The sequence below is a fragment of the Lygodium microphyllum genome, chromosome 30, assembly GCF_053477565.2.
Source record: "Lygodium microphyllum isolate KBCC chromosome 30, Lygodium_microphyllum_v1.1.10, whole genome shotgun sequence".
NCBI lineage: Eukaryota > Viridiplantae > Streptophyta > Polypodiopsida > Schizaeales > Lygodiaceae > Lygodium > Lygodium microphyllum.
Genome location: NC_141164.1, coordinates 15,770,481 through 15,787,893, shown reverse-complemented (window position 1 = coordinate 15,787,893; position 17,413 = coordinate 15,770,481). Strand labels below are relative to the sequence as shown.

The window sequence follows — 17,413 nt, the reverse complement described above, 5'->3', positions numbered from 1 at the left end:
CATCTAGGAGAATGCCCAAGGGCCGAATTCTACTCTGGTCTACTAGTCCAATAAGCCCTTGTGTAAGGTGCATGCCTTGAAGGCGTAGATCCTTCATTGTCACATCCATCATTTTGATCACTAATGAGCCTCCATTAATCAATGCATTTGCTATAAAACATCCTTTAATCCAAACACCAATCTCTAGGGTACCGAGATCCAGAAAGGTGTTAGTCACATCCACTTCTTTCACAGGCTCTGGGGGGGTACCAGGATCCAAAAAGGTATTAGCCACATCCATTTCTTTCACAGGCTCTGGGGCTTTATTGGACTTAGTGGCAACTATGAAGCAATTTCTTAGGCCACGTCTTCTTGTCAGTATACTTTTAAATTTTGCATCAACAAAATTATCGGAATGTTGGGTTTAGTTTGAAGGTGTCTAGATCTTTGACCAAGCCATATTATTTAATAGGATCCACGAGCCTCTCTAGCTAGCTAAGAAATGAGGCCACACCCACTTTTACCTTTCTTCTTTCTTCTCACAATGGCAACACCTACACTTCTTCACTAGGGTTACTTTTGCATCCTTTATCTCTTGGACCTCTAGTCCCACTTCTAAAATGGTCTCTATATCCTTCTATGGCACTGGACTGCTCTGTACTGCATTGTTCTATTTTGTACTGTTCTATTTCTCCTTTGGTAGATTGAACTTTACAGTTTTGACACAGAAGGAACATTCTCTTTTGGAACTATGTATTTTCTTTTCTTGGCATGTTTTATTGCAACAACTTCTAATTTCACCAAATTGGAGGTAAGTTCTTAGAGCTTATGTTGGTTATCAATGGCATTGGCTTTCACAGGAGCTGGACTGAGACAATCTTTTGCAGTGTGGCCCTCTCCTTTGCATTGACTGCCTAAGGGCTTGTAGTCCATGAACCTTCTAGGTTTTGGACAATTTGGTGAGATGTGTCCCTTTCCTCCATATTTGTAACACTCCACTTCTTAACTCTGCTAATTGTTGGCCTCTGTAACTTTGAGAGGGAAACCTCCTTGGGCCAAAATTAGAACCGAACTCTCTAGGCTTTGGTCCGATATCTTGGGTTGTCATCTTGGATTTCAACAAGTTGAATCTTGCTTCTTCGTCTTTCTTCCTTCATTCATACATCTCCTTCCGGGAGCAAATATCTTCTATGTGGTTCTTCCTTAAACAGTGTGAATAGAAGGTTCCAGGGATAGTTGGTTTTCGGGTACCTTCAATGGCTAAATGTCTCGCATGATGGCACTTTCCACACCATGTATCAGATCGCATCACATCTCTTCCACCTCTTGTTGTGTTGGATATGGTGGCATTATTCACCTTCAATGTCTACACTTATTCTATAATCACATCCATTAGCTCTTTCTTGATGCTTGCACAATTGAATTGGACAAATAGTCCTTCAAATTTTATCCTCCTAGAGTACTTGCACTAGGGTTTTACGAAGTCTCTGTAATCACTACATAGACTGGTTGGGTTGCTTGAGAAGGTCCTCTATTCTAATTCTGATTCAGAGCTCCTGTGTTGAGACTAGTGATTGTTAGTTCCAATTGGTAGGGTTCCACTATTGTTGTTGAGTTGCCATTGGGGAAACTATTTGAGGCCATTATTGTTGTGGTTGAACCATCATTTGAGGTATTGCTATTTGCAATGGCCATTATGGATTCGGTGTACTATACTACGATATTATTTGCATCTAAGGATATAGAAAGGGAACAGATCCTAGGACTACATTTGGTGGGTATACCATTCTTGGAATAGGAGGAGGTAAGACTCCTCTTCCTGAGGTCATCAACAGCCTTACTTCAACTTCTTTGTGCAGTCTCACACCTTCCACTACAGCTTGCAAATTAACTGGTCTCATTAATTCCATAAATTTAGAATTTTTAATTATAGGCCTCTAATAAAAAATCCATTCTAGATGCCTTCATCCAAGTGATGGTTGGTTGGTCTATCTCTTTAGTGTGGATTCCATTTTAGAGACATATGCTTTCACTCGGCACCAAAGAACTAACTTAAGTTCATAAATCCCTCTCGCATCATCCGCTCTTCAAATTCTTCATACCTAAATTTAATGAGAAAGGCTACCTTTAGGTCATCCCATGTGCCAAATGTTTTTGATGCTTATCTCTCATACCAGTGAATTGTTACACCTTTGAAAGTGACAAGAATATCACCAACCAATGCTCAAGGATTCTGGCATTGTTGACTACACATGCTACCATAAACTTAGCTACATAAAGATCAAATTTTTCATTGTACCCTCCCTTAAAGATTGGCAATGGGACTATATTCACTAGCATGTCACATCAATATTTCTAAGATGGATCTAGAGCACATCAAGGGTGTCAAAGGAGGCTTCTATTACTAGCTTATTCTTGGCTTTAATTTTTTCATTTTCTCTTCCTGCATACCTCTAGACTCATTCTAGTGCTCGCCTCTTGATTGGGTCATTTAGGGAGTTAGCTCCACCCAATTTGTCCTTACTTCAACATAATATAATCAAAAGGGCTTCAATTTTTGGAAAATTTTATTGCCAACATTTCTTCTACTTCCTTCTTTTCAATGTCTCTAAATTTAGCTTTCATTCCACTGCAGAGGGGAAGATATTTAGTCCTTAAGGTATCAAATTTCATTTTTCTGAGGATTGCCCTAGTGTCATTGTCCTGATAATAGCCTAGATTGTGAAGAACACTTTGTCTACTAACTTCTAGTGGATTGCCAATTGGACAAACAGAAGGTTGTCAATGCACTAAGCATCGCACATGTCTTATTGTTAAACATCCATGAACAAATTTCAACTCCTTTTCTTCTTATTCTTGTCTACTTCAACACACCATGACTCCTAAAAGCTTCTTCATAATCTCTCACTTAATGATTTCTAGAAATTATTCAATGAAAGTCAAATCTCCCATGAATGATATTCTCTTTGTTTCTCCTTTTCTCTTCGATTTTGTGGGAAACAACTGGCTATAGTGATATAACTTTTTGTAGCTTTAGAAGACAATGGAATTAGTATATCAAATAGAGCATGCATCAAGATAGTGACATACTTCTGTCATTAAGGGACGCACTTCTTTAGAAAGTGGCCTTGGCAATGAAGATCTCTTATTCTTCAATAGTAGTAAAAATTCTACAATCTTCCATTGCTTTTCTTCCTCTTCAAGAGTGTCACTTCTTCCATTTTTAGTCTCTATTGGTGCTTGTTGATGGTATTTTTCCCCAACTATGCACCAAAAGAATGGAGCTCCAAGGGGAACACCAAGAAAAATATGGAATCTATTGCAAGAAAATCTATCTTGTCACACTAACAAACATGTTCCTCATATTTTAATTAACCATAAGAAGAAAAACAACACCAATCTTTACAAATCTTCATGCATCACCATATAGCAAGTCTCCCATGGATTTATCACAATAGATCTTCAGCATATTGTTCATTTTCTTCATAGAAACTATCAAAGAACCAAAAAAACACAAAATAATGCTCCACTTTAAATGGAATCCATCGCATGGTATTCATATTTCATCATCTTCATAGTCTCTCTCATATAAATACAATGTTTCTCATAGAAAATTGGCTATATCTCATAGTCTATCTCTCTCACATATGCTCTCTCTCAAGAGTATATTGGAATTACAATGATTAATCTTAAATAACCCTCTTTTGGTCATGGATGCCCCTCCCAAGAGGTATGCCTGATATGAAGAGTCACCATAACTACTACATTGTCTCTTGAGAGCTCACTACTATCATTGTCACTGTAGTCTTCACTTCAAGTCTTCTTCAGCTACTTCTCCTTCTTTAAGATATTTTCAGCTTGTATTCTTCCTTTGCCAAGATTGCAAAACATTTCCCAAGCTAAACACCCATCCATCAAAACATTCATAGAAGCAAACAAAAGCTTATAGAATAGAGATAAAGGCTCTACAAAACACTAGAAGGATCAACAAAACACTTAAAAACCATGTAGCTCAAATCAAAACCACTTCAAACCATCCAATACATTCTCAATCATTCCTCAAAAGACTCATTAACAATCTCAACCTCACAAAAAAAAAAAGATCAAAATAGATGCAAAACAGACCCTATTAGAACCAAACAAACACATTACAAAACCTATCAACATTATATGTCAACTAAAAACCATCATGAGCTTCTCAAACATATTAACACATTCCAAAACACTTCCAACTCAACAAAACCTAATCAATAAATTCTCAAAATCAACCATTCAGCTCACAAAAACAACAAAAATCAATCCAAAAAAACAAGTCAATTCAACCCTCAACACATAGCTGTAAATGTATTAAGCCTACAACACAATGAAGCCATAGCTAGATGAAATCAAAAGTACAATGAGAATCATGGATGAGAGGCTGCTGCAAGAAATCCAAATCTTGCTATGGTGGGCATTGAGTATTACCCTCAATGTTGGTAGGGAAGGCAATAACCCTTAAGCTCCAAGAAAATAGAGAAGTTTATAAATGTGCTAAAAAGATCATTAAAATGGCACACTCTTGCCTTTTATACTCTAGTCTCAATTATGCTAGTTTCTGTAAGCTAAAGGGTATAAAATTTATTTTATTGCAGGTCCGTGTGAGGTTCTAAGATTGTTAGAGGGCAAAGGACCAAGCATGATGAAGCTCTTCTCCATCTTCTTTCTCTCCTACTTCTTCTCCATCTTCTTCTCTCATTGTTGGCATACTTGGTGGTGGATGCAAAGGTGCAACAACATTAGATTGTCTTGCTTGGGTCATGGAAGTAACTTCAAGTCTATATGCTTTCACATTACAATGTGGTAAGGTAAGTCGGTGAGCCCATTACACCTAGAAGCTAATCTTACATTCCTGCTTGGGATGGAGAGAAGGATGCATGGTTAGTTAGAGTAGAGTGTTGAGAAGATAAGGTGAGTGATTATCACCAAATTGAGTTGTAGCTTTTGAAAGAAGAGGATATGTCCAATGTCCTAATTGCTATGTGTTTAGCCCTGCATTTTGGTTTCATTATGCCATGACTAAGAACATTGCAATCATCAAGGTTCTCACACTTTGTGTGGTGGAATAGAAGGCTTTTCCACTTGAGCATGGATGGAATCAATGGGGTATTGCTCATGTACATTTGTAGGTTGCATACTCCAAAATACACACATCTAGTTTTTGGAATTAATTGATTCATTAGATTGTGATTGGAAATTTTGAATTTATTAGAGTTTTTAAAAAAAACAAAAAGTCAAACTCTAAAACATAAGAAAGCTCAAAAATAACAACAAAACACAAAAATGTAAAAGACACAAAAGCATAACACTCAAATTTGAAACTCTTCTTGCTTAAACAAACCATATGACATCATTGTGGATTGAAAATGCATCATGCTTTTTATGATTCTTTGTTTGTATATGCATTTAAGCTAAAACACACACACACACACAAATACAAATTGTAAAAATGCAGAACACAAAACTCAAAAGTAAACTATTCTTACTCAAACAATCCATATGTCAATATTGTGGATGCATCTTACTTGTTATGGGTGATTGATTGTGTGTTCATTGAAGAAAGAAGAGTGAGCAAAACTCAAAAAATAAAAAAATACAAAGATACAAAACTCAAAACTCAATCTTAACTTACTTGAATAAATTATATGACACTATTGTGGATGAAAAATCCATCATGCTTATCATAGGTTTCATTGTATGTGCATTGAAGGAAAGGAAGTGACTGAAACTAAAAAAACTCACTAGTCAATATGCAAGAATAAAATCCATAGCTATTGTTTTAATTGTTTGGGTCGATGTCACTTTTTGCCATATGTTGAGTCAATTGATCACTTTTTCGCCTCATATTTTCTTTGATCCACCTCTCTTGTTGCATGTTTATACATATCTCAATACTCTTGCACATCCTCCTCTTGGGCAAAATGAGTACTCTTGCACACGCCTACTCTCACACTCACATTCTCACACAAGTACTCTTACACTAGGATTCTTGCATTAACACTTTCATACTAGTGTTTTTACACTTGCATTCTCACACTTGCACTCTTGCACCCTTGCACTAGAACACTTGTACTAGCTCTATTGCACTAGTACTCTAATACTAGCACTTCTACACTACTACTTTCACACAAGTGGTTGTTGTGCACACACAACAACCACTTGTACCTACACACTTTCAAGTACTACACATGCACCCACCATTTCAATACACCTACTTCCCACCTTTTACTTCACTGCCATAGGCACACCCCCACACATAATACTTCCATCCACACCCATCTGCATGTGTACACCTTCTTATCCTTGCACACTACTAGGAATTTGCCATTGGATTTTTGCAAATTGTGCACATTCCACATTTTGAAATTGTGCCTTCTAACCTAATTAAGCATGTAAAATGCTTTTTCTTAGGTTTCAAAAGATCCCATCTAGAAAACCATCCATACTTGCATTTCAATTCATCAAGGATTCTTATATTTACATTGCATAAGACCCAAATGGACACTATGGCATCTCGATGACCATGGTATTTATGGGTTTTCTTACACACATGCACATTCATTTTGGAAAGGAAGAAGCTTGCTCTCATGTGTTTTGGAATCAGAGTGTTGAAAGAAACATTAAAGTGCCTTGGCAAGTCTACAAGAAGATTGTACTGACCAAAATCAAGAGAGCTAAGAAACGCCCTTTTACATCACAATGACCTAAACTATAAATAAACCTACACCTTCAATGCCTAGTAGGGTAGAGCTCAAGATTGATCTTCTTATATGAGGTTTGGGAAATGGAAAGATGATCCATATTTCCACCAAGGAGGAGAGCCCAAGCCACAAACTGAACACTAGGGCATCACTTTGAGTCCATTCCAATCATGAATTCAATCCTCAAAACCACACCACTGAAGGTTCTCATCAACCAAGTGATTTACTTAGTCAATCTAGAAACATCAAATCGCAAGCCAACCATTGAGGCATATGAAAGGAAATCCATATTGCCTAATGTACGAGCAAGTAAAAGGATGCTAAATCAAGAATTGGGAGGACAAAGTTGAATGACAAGAACTTGAAGAAATAAGGTTGAGAGGCCAAGAAAGAATTGATAAGCCTTGAGATTTGAAAGAACAAAAGCACACTGAAAGCAAGACCACACAAGATCTTGACCTCGTAAAGAGTCAAGAGCTTTTATTTGGTCATTGAGAGCCTAATACTTTGTTGGCATACTTCATAGTGTACTAGATTGAGTCCTAAAACATGATGAGTCAACCAAGAGTGAATATTCCTATCCAATTATCCACTAACAATATGATTGAGATAGCAACTCAAGAGTCATGGCCACACCTAGTGGACTAAATGGGCACCAATATATATCATGAGATTAACATAAGATGCATTGAGTTTGGAAACTCTCATGTATATCATGATTTTCCAACACATAAGGCTTCCAATAGCACCCTAGCTAGGTCTACACATCCTAACATCTAAAAGGTGAGAGCCACGATGAATGCTAACTTGGAAGATAAAGAGCTAATACTTCATGTGTATCTTAGGGTCAATTCAATTACTACAAAGTGAGAGCTCATCATTGATGCTCTCATAAACAAAGGTTTAGATTACAACATCATGACTTATGATGCATGGATTGAGATCGGTCAACCTAAACCTTTCATGGAAAATTCCAATATTAATCTATGTGGAGGATGACCATATTCCCTCTTAGAAAGATGCAACATTTGCCTAACTATAGAGACTCAAAGCATTTCCATCATTTTCTATGTGCTTCCAAATTGAGAGGATATGGGAAAGAAATTTCTACTTGGAATACCTTTCAAGTGCATACTGCAAAGTGGATTATATAGCACACAAATACACATTAGCTTGTCAAGCATCAAGATTGTCATTACTTTTAGTAAAGGTAACCTTGTATCTTCTCTAGAGAAGGACCAAAAGCCTATCTTAGAGTCATACATAAGCTCTCATGAGTATGGATAAAGAATTCTCAAAGAACTGCTCAATGAATAAGCAGAGAATAGAGCACAACCCAATAGAAATCTTCATGGGCCAAGTAGAAAGATCTAAGAGGAAACCATTACCCAGAACAAGGCATACCTTGACCCAATTCAATATCTATCTGCAATTGACAAGGTCAAGGAATGGGTAAAGGCAACTCAAGTTAAGTTGTACATAGGGTAGATAGTGCACCTCTTTAAGAGAAGCCATGACAACTTCACAAAATAACAACCAAACTCCCGAATGAACCACAACCCATAGAACAAGAGTCTTCTTTTACTCCCGATGCAAGTATACTATAGTATATCTATGAGACAACCAAACCTACCATTATTGCAACTCTTGCATCCACAAAAGTTTCCATTCCACTCAGACCTCTTCTCAAAAGTAGCCCATTGATTTTGCAAGGATTAAAATATTGGGTATAAGGAACAAACCCTACTAGATGTCACCACATTCCATAACCTAGCCATAATGCACCTCCAACCCTAAGTGCTTTAGGGGGTTAACATATTTTGGAAAGGAGCTAAGAGCGACATGCTATTCTTCCCATGCAAACCCTTGGAGATACTTTTTGGTGAGGAATATTTAATCAAGACATACTCCAAGCCTAGGAAGATATATCAATTGAACCAATGCATTTTTTTCATTATTGTGCAATGTGATATAGAATAATAGGCTTTCCTATCTTTCCTTACTACCATGCAATGCAAACTTAGACTTCATCTTTCTCTAGGCATTGTGATTCAATTTTAGACTTTATCCTACCCTAGTGTATTGCAATGAAAAATTAGATTTTTTCTTATTTCTAATGTGTGGTGATGCAAAATTTGACCTTGACTAAGACCTAACATGCATTGCACAACTAGGCCACACACATTTTAGGCTAACTCTATATCTAGCCATAAGGACCACTACAATTCAAAGGGGGGAAGAATAATCCAAGTTACCAGCATGAGCTAAATTCCAATCATTGAGCTGACAAGTAAGAATCTATTGACCAAGCTGTTCAGAGTCCTCAACCAACTATAAATCATTTCAAGTCCCATCCAAAGAAAGTACCAAGTCTGAAGTAATTGAGAGGAGAAACCAACCACCTGGTCCATAATTTCAACACTTAGTGTATGATCACAGGGAAGATAGACCAAAGAAATATACATTTGAAGGATGAGAAACCCAAAAAACAAGTTGAGAGATTAAGAAAAACACACACATAAGGAAACACACAAGAACTTGACTTTGCAAGAAGAGTTGAAGAGTTTTTCATCTATCTATTAAGAGCTTGAAACTCTTATATCATGCTTCTACAATAGACTAGACTATGAAGTCTACAAATCCTAAAATATTAGGAGTCAACAACAAAGAGAAACCTTCCTATCCATCTATCCATTAACAATATGGCTGAGCTAGCAACTCAAGAGCCTAGGCCATAGCTAGTTGACTAGATGGGGATAGACACATTCACAAATGCTGACTTAACATGCATTGAGTGTGGCATCACTCACGTAAATCGATTTTCTAACAAACAAGGCATCTAGTTGCACCCTAACAACACGGTATACATAGCCTCACATTCAAAAGGTCCAAGCCTCAAACACTGACCTTGAAGATGAAGAGCTAATACCTCCAACATATTTGAGGGTAAAGCTAACTACCAAGAGAGAGCTCGTTATTGATACTCTCATTGACAAAGGTTCAAATTACAATATTTTGACCTGCAATGGATGGACTGAGATCACGGACAACTTGAACTTGTCCCAACCAATGCAGCCAGCAAACCATATGAAGGATCACCATATTCTCTATTAGGAAGATGCAAAATTCTTTTGACTATTGTGACTAAAAGCCTACCCATTGTCTTCCATGTGCTTCCAAATCAAGAAGATATGGGCAAGGAAGTCCTTAGCATCTTAGACTATACAAAAACCCTTAAAATCACTTATAATACTTAATTTTAGTCCTTAAATTTACTTAAATTCTCACATAGGGTTTGCAAGAATTTTTTACTATCAAGGTCTTCAACTTCATGCTACTTTCCTCAAAGTGTTCTTACAAAATGTTGAAGCAACCGTCTTTCTTCTACATTATGTTTTGAGAACATGTGGCATTTTGAGTTGTCAACTCTTGGCTATGGAGATACTATCCCTACACCTCCCACTTTTATTCAAGGCTTATTGACTTATATTAGTTATGCCAATTTTCACCACACTCTCATCAACATTGGTCTTTTACCCTTGCCAATAACTCAAACTTTGTACTACTAGTCTTGCAACTCAACATTGCTAGATGGCTTAAAGTCTACTGAACTTACTTGGTGGGCCCAAAGGCAACTGTAGCTAAGCTTAAAGCTCTTGTTAAGGACCTACCAATGTGCATTGAACAAGATGAGGAAATGCATTCTAATTGGCTCATCTCCTAAGGAAAATATTGAAATATGTGTTCACCATCAAGAAAGTCCCTTTTGCCTCAAAAAAACCTAGACTAAGGACATCAATTGAAATCTTTTCATATTCTCCAATCCTCAAAATGTGGAGCATTCCTTCTTCATTTTCCCATCATGCTTTGAAGAGGAGGCTAACATTTTAGCCACTACTTGGCACACCCATCATGGGTGTATAATCAAGAGGAATCCCTTTATGCGCTACCTTCATTCCACCATGGCATTTGGAGCTCTTTCTTTGATATAAAAATAAAAAGTCTTGGAATTTCGGGGCTTACACTCTTGTAGCCCCAATTCCTTGGGGAGAAAGAACTATTTGCAACAACCAAGGAATACTCTATCTATGCTTGCTCAAGATGGGGTATCTTCCATGTCAGAAACCATATGCCTAATAGAATTGTTTTCAATGCAAATTTTTCAGGCAAATAGATGCTCTTCCTGATATGGTCTTTGTGTGTTCAATAAGGCTCATAAGGAACCAAATGGTGGAAAGGATGTAAATTGCATTTATATAGATGCATGAATTATTTTTGGCTCTTTATTGAATGTGTATGTGATGCTACTAGTCACAAGTTAGAATGCAAGAATAGCTCTATTTTGTGGTTTGACAAGAATAGCTCTATTTTGTGGTTTGACTATACATTGTGGTTCATATCCACCACATTGAGAAAATATTCATTGGAAGATCGTTAAGGAAATCTATGATTATCCTTTTCAAATGGATTGGTGAATGCCATACTTTTATCATGGCATTGTTAGTATTTACTTAAAAGTGAGTTGATTCCTTTTGCCATGAAAAAAACACATACGCATAGAAATAGTAGTTTGCTTGCAAATTTTAGAGGAGATGGCATTAAGCTCATTGAAAATTTTCTACTTCCCCCCTAAAAGAAAAACTTTTGATTCAGTATCAAGATCTTTAAGTGAATGAAGTATCATCATGCTTTGATATACTTAGAACACACCTTTTTAAAGCTCCAAATATTCCTTCATTCATGTGTAAAAGGTGTGGTACTATAACTGCCCAAACAAAGGACTAATGGACCAAATTTTGTCCCTACTACCCTTCTTCAAGTAGTTATTCAATATTAACTACAAAAATTCAAAAATCACTAAAATCTCCAATTCACTTTGCCTTTTGTGTAACTTCCCTTCCTTATGACCAACTTTAAATCACACAAGTTGGATTTGATATGGCTTAGAAATGCCTCATCTTGCCTCTATTCCAAAATTACTATAACTAGCTAGCATGGCCAATATTGCTTTAGGCCTATTAATTGCACTCCACTTGGCATCATTGTGAAGCTCACAAATCTATTCCTTGCTCACTTCACATTTTTCTATGCAAAAGGAAGCAATTGTGCTATCAAAAGGTTGCTTCCATTTTCTCACAAAAATTTAAATAACTTTCATATAAATGAAATGAAACTACCAAAATTTTCTTGCACATTGATAAACTCAAATAGAGATGATAAATGGAAAGGGTGTCAAAGACTACAATCACCTTGTAAACAATGTGCCATGGCTAAAACAATAAAGCAACCCCAACTACAAAAAAAAAGGGTCAATACCCCATCATGTGCAATGTGAATCAATGATGTTCTCCTGACCTTCCTATAAACCCCAACTACATAATGCAAAAAGATTCTTACGTGATATATTCTTAACAAGCTCAGATCTCATAATTTCATTTGACATTTAATAAAGGAGATAGCTTACAACTGTTGTTGAACCACATACAATAGAATTGCAAATCAAGTTTGTCTTTCAAAGTTTAAAAATATGTGTGCTAAACAAAATGGAACTTTAGTAATTGATAGTACATAAAATGATATCTCAAGAATGCAAGGTAGCCTTTAAAAGTATTGTAACAATTCCTTCAAATACAATGATGGTAAAAATTTCAATTAGCACACCACCGTTAATTTGAAACCCAAGAGCAATTGCAAGGCTAAATCTTCACAACATCTTACTATGAAATGGGTCTTATTCTTTGTAACACCTTAACAAAAGGTGATGTTTGACATGTGATGATCCAACAACATGGTAGCTTGCTATCTTAGTGTATGTATTTAGCTTGATCTCCTTTTGTAGACTACATAAATAGGTAGCTCTCTCTTCTATAATTTCAAGTGTAAGTGACAAAGAGGCCATCTAAAATAGATGGGACTTTGATCATTGTGTACTAAGCTCCAAATTCAATTGCTTGCATGGAAGGGATCTCCATTAGTAGTAGAGACCTCCTATATGTGTTAGAGTTTGGTGATCCTTAGCCAAAGTAGATCCCTTAGTTAAGAGAGTGTGATTTTTGTCTGTGTGAAAGAAAAATGGTCAAGGTGAATGTGGATGTCACATCCAACAATTTAATGACACCTTCTTTGACACTTCCTTGCTATCTTAGAAAGCAATCCCTCCCTTGTATCCTCACTCATAAAAGTGGTTTTCGAAGCCTCTCTCTCTCTCTCTCTCTCTCTCTCTCTCTCTCTCTCTCTCTCTCTCTCTCTCTCTCTCTCTCTCTCTCTCTCTCTCTCTCTCTCTCTCTCTCTCTCTCTCTCTCTCTCTCTCTCTCTCTCTCTCTCTCTCTCTCTCTCTCTATGTGTATGTGTGTGTGTGTGGCTAGCCCTCTTTATGAGTAGCTATCAAGGAATGATTAGGCGATTAATAATCCCTTTATTGTACTTCGAATTTTTTTGACAAACATATGGATTTGTAGTATATGGAAGCTACTCAAGCTCATCAAAAGGCATACCATGATGGATTCATCAAGCCAAAGGAGTTCAAGAAAGGTGAATTGGTTAGATACCATATTATTTGTGCTTTGGGAAGTTTCCAAGCAATCTATAGCAGCGTTGGCTTGGTCCATACAAAGTCTTTGAAGGTCAATCCTAATATCTCTATATATAAGTCTAAGTAGTGCATGTATCTAATGATCCCTTTCTCATCAATGGTTGTCTATGAGGTGCCTCCTCTATTAGGCCTAGAAGAATCCTATAGTAGTTTCCAAAAACTTATTTCCATGCACAATACTACTCAATCTCCTAGAAGGAAATGTCAAGCTTAATTGGACATGGAAACTACAATTCTATTTCATAGGGAAAGCATGGATATGTCACCCCTAAGAAAGATCACTTCGTAATCAATCAAAGGTGAGAGTAGGGTTAACACCACACTTAGTTTAAAGAAAGTAAAAGATAGGGGAGAGTCTAACTCGATCCCTCTATCCATAAGGTAAAATCTCAACTCCAACCCCTAGAATGGTGTTAAACCTGATAACTAGTCCTACCAAATTTGGGAGAGCCTGTCATGAAGGAAAAATACAACATTAATATTTGCACCTTGGATTAATTCCAGCCTTTGTAAAGTTAGCTTTAGCCTATATGTACATGTGTGAACAGCCCTTAAGTTTGAAAGAGGGTTAGAATAAAAGGGACTAGAGGCCAAAGGCAAGACATCTTTTGATCATTCAATAATCTTGGCTTTACCATTTTCTTGGAGTTAGCTTCTTTCTAGCCTATGAAGCACTCAGCCATGGCCGTCATGTATTCTTGAATCTCCAACCATTAATACATGATGAGGATGTCTTGGTGCAATAGATTTGTTAATTCTTTGTTGTAGCTTAGTTAATTTTCAATTTCAGTTAGATTTCATTCCATGGTTGATTGTTTCATTACATTGGTATCAGAGCAGTAGCTTAGATCCTTGCAGAAATCATTTTCAAGTACTAGATTCAGTTTCCTAGGCTAGAGAGAACAAACCATAGTTAGGAATTTGAGTGACAGGACTTGACAGGACATGAAGATTTCAAACCGGAGTTATATGTGAAGGTCTGCTACAAACAAGGATGAAGATGGTGATTCTTGGCATTACCAAGGGAAGAAATGGAAGGCTCCAGCCAAAATAGCAGGACGTGATCAAGATTGAGCCAAAATTTGGGGTAAGTGTACAAACAAATGGTTGCAAGACATTTTAACCGTGGTTACTTTTGAGAAGAAAGGGTTTCTTCTTCCCTTTCCTCATTTCTTCAAGCTTTCCACAAGAATCCATGGCCAAGACCACATCAGATCTTCTTCTTCTCACTTCTATCATGAGAATGGGTTGGATGACCTCTTTCCCTGCCTCAAGAGCTTCAAGAGGAGTAGCTTATGTAGCTACTTGGCACCATTGCTGATTTCCAGGACGTGAGTATGCACTCACGCTGTTTGCACCATCTGAACGTACTCCTATACTGTGGGAGAAATTCAGGGTGATGATCCTCTTGATGCATTGCTATTGATTCCGGCCTTGGCTCCTTGCTCCTGGAACGCTTGTCTATAGACTACGGCAAGAAATCAAAGCTAAGGTTTACTGTGTACCTTTCCCCTCAAGTGTCTACTTCCGTTGTGGAGCCCTGCAACAGCGTCTTGTCCACTCACTCTCTTCTCGAGCATACTGATGTGTCTGTGCTGCTTGACAATGAAGCCATATACGACATTGCAGACGCTCCTTGGACATTGAGCGTCCTATCTACACTAATTTGAATCGACTCGTATCTCAGGTTATTTCCTTCCTTACTGCCTCGCTTCGCTTTGACGGTGCCTTGAACGTAGACGTTACCGAGTTTCAGACGAACTTGGTTCCTTATCCGAGAATTCATTTCATGCTTTCGTCTTATGTGCCCGTCATTTCGGCTGAGGAAGCCTATCATGAGCAGCTCTTTGTTGCGGAGATCACCAACAGTGCGTTTGAGCCCGCGTCTATGATGGCCAAGTGTGACCCGAGGCATGGAAAGTATATGGCCTGCTGTCTCATAGAGGCGATGTTGTGCCCAGGGATGTAAATGCAGCTGTGGCCACTATCAAGACCAAGAGGACCATTCAGTTTGTGGACTGGTGCCCTACCGGGTTCAAGTGCGGCATCAACTATCAGCCTCCCACTGTCGTGCCTGGAGGTGACCTTGCCAAGGTACAGAGAGCCGTGTGCATGAGCACAAAGATCATCATCCGTGCCACCAGGACTCAAATTTGCAGATCGTAATCCCTGAAATTGTCTGTCATTCCTGCCAAGCACAAGGCTGCCCCAACTTAAACTCCTCTATTTTGCATTAAATAAGGGTTATAGGCTCAGTCTGCATTGAAGAGGACAAGCTCTGTGTTAATGGCCACCATCACTTTTCCTATTCTTGTGGATGATGGACTGAAGGTATATGCAGTCACAGATCAGTAACAAACTGCTAGTTCAAATCAGATTTGAAGGCTTATGGCGTATGTCGCGTCTCTGAAGGTATATGCAGTCACAGATCAGTGACAAACTGCTAGTCCAAATCAGATTTGAAGGCTCCACTCTCCTCTTGCACCTCAGCCCAACAACTCCCTTCAAGTTCCTCTACCCCCCGAGCGCTTCTGATTTGATCACCTCATCACTGCGAGCTGCTGTGTTAGAGGCTTCACCATTTCTCTCTTTAGCAAGGAGACGTGTGGTGAACCAGTGCTGGCTCGAACTGTAGAGAGTGCCAATTTGTGAGACTCCTTGCGAAGCTCATTGAGGGAAGGAAGATTTCACATGATGGAATCAAGATGAAATTCTGAATCCTATAGGAATGAAGATTTCACATGACCAAATTAGGATGGAATCCTGAATCCTACAGGATGGAAGATTTCACAGAATGGAATCCTAAACGAGATAGGGAAAATTTCTGATTTAATAACACATTAGTTGGTTTAATATCTCCATGGATGACAGGAGGGTCGCATTCTAGATGCAGCACTTCTTGCAAACTTCTGTTCTGCACATGCAGTCATAGACGTCAGGATTGCAGAAGCAACAACCTCTCAGATGTCATGATGGCGAGCCTCAGACTTTGAGGTCTTAACAGTGCTCCAACAACAAGCTCTGAGTAGTCAACTGGTCTTCCATCCACATACACCAGTAGATATATTGGGCGAGATTTACAAGCATCCTTCCGATACAAAGTTAATCAAAGCCTTTGCAACAACATCTCTGTTGGAGATGAATATCAGATTGGATGGGTTGGAATTAGAAACAAGAGTTAGGTTCCCAGTAATGTCATCAAGAAGTTGAGCTTGATGAAGCACTGCCAAAAGTGATGAGACTAGTACAGTGGCAATCAAGATGAGGAATTCTATGTTGCAGAAATTTCAAGAGTGCTCCTGTACCATGAGTTTCTTGAATTGAGCCAAGGAAGAATGCAGACACTGTGATAAAGATGCAGGCATGATAGTTGCTTGGCAGGCTCACCAAGTGCAACCACTTCTTTGCAGATGACACACAATGCTGAGCCATCCTCAAGATTGAGTTGTTGTATAAGAATGGAGGGAAGGCACTCCACAGCTGACTTAACTGCTGGGGGAGCTCACCTCCGAGAGTTTTCAGTATCAATCTGTTGAAGCAGCACTTCAAAACCTTGAGCATCCACATAATCCCCTGGATTTCCCACATGATTGTCCACATCAGAACCTTCCATGTGAAATTCTGAGTCATAGTTCTCTAAATCTTTTCGAATCACTTGCAGGCGCCGCTGGAGAGTCTGATGGAGAAAATTTCTGGCACGGGACCTATTGTTCTCAAAGCTGAGCCAATCCTGATTGTTGCTGCTGACCAGAGCACTTAGCTTGACTGATTGACTGATGGTAACCTACTGAAGGCCAGAGAAATTTGAGACTGCAGCTGTTGGTGCTGCTGGTGCTGCTTAATCAGCTGTGGTTGCAGCTATTGTAACACAGTTTCTGTTACCTGCTGCTGCACCATTTGATAATGATGATGTTGCTGCTGCTGAAGAAAAGCCAATGAGTTTGGGTGGTATTGCTAAGCCACTTGCTTGTGAAGATGTTGAGGTACAGGCATAGAAAGATCCAAATGTCCATCAGATGGCTCCTGCACTATGCTTTGCAATCTCCTGCAGCACTTCATGGCAGTGTCTATGTCTACATTCAGCTATGACTCCAGCTTGCTGGCC

The 17,413-nt window shown here is 38.4% G+C and overlaps 1 pseudogene; it reads left to right on the top strand.

Annotated features, from left to right (window-relative positions):
- Positions 1-14,723: 14,723 nt before the first annotated feature.
- On the top strand, positions 14,724-15,474 carry LOC148009573 (tubulin alpha-1 chain pseudogene; annotated as a pseudogene).
- Positions 15,475-17,413: the final 1,939 nt, after the last annotated feature.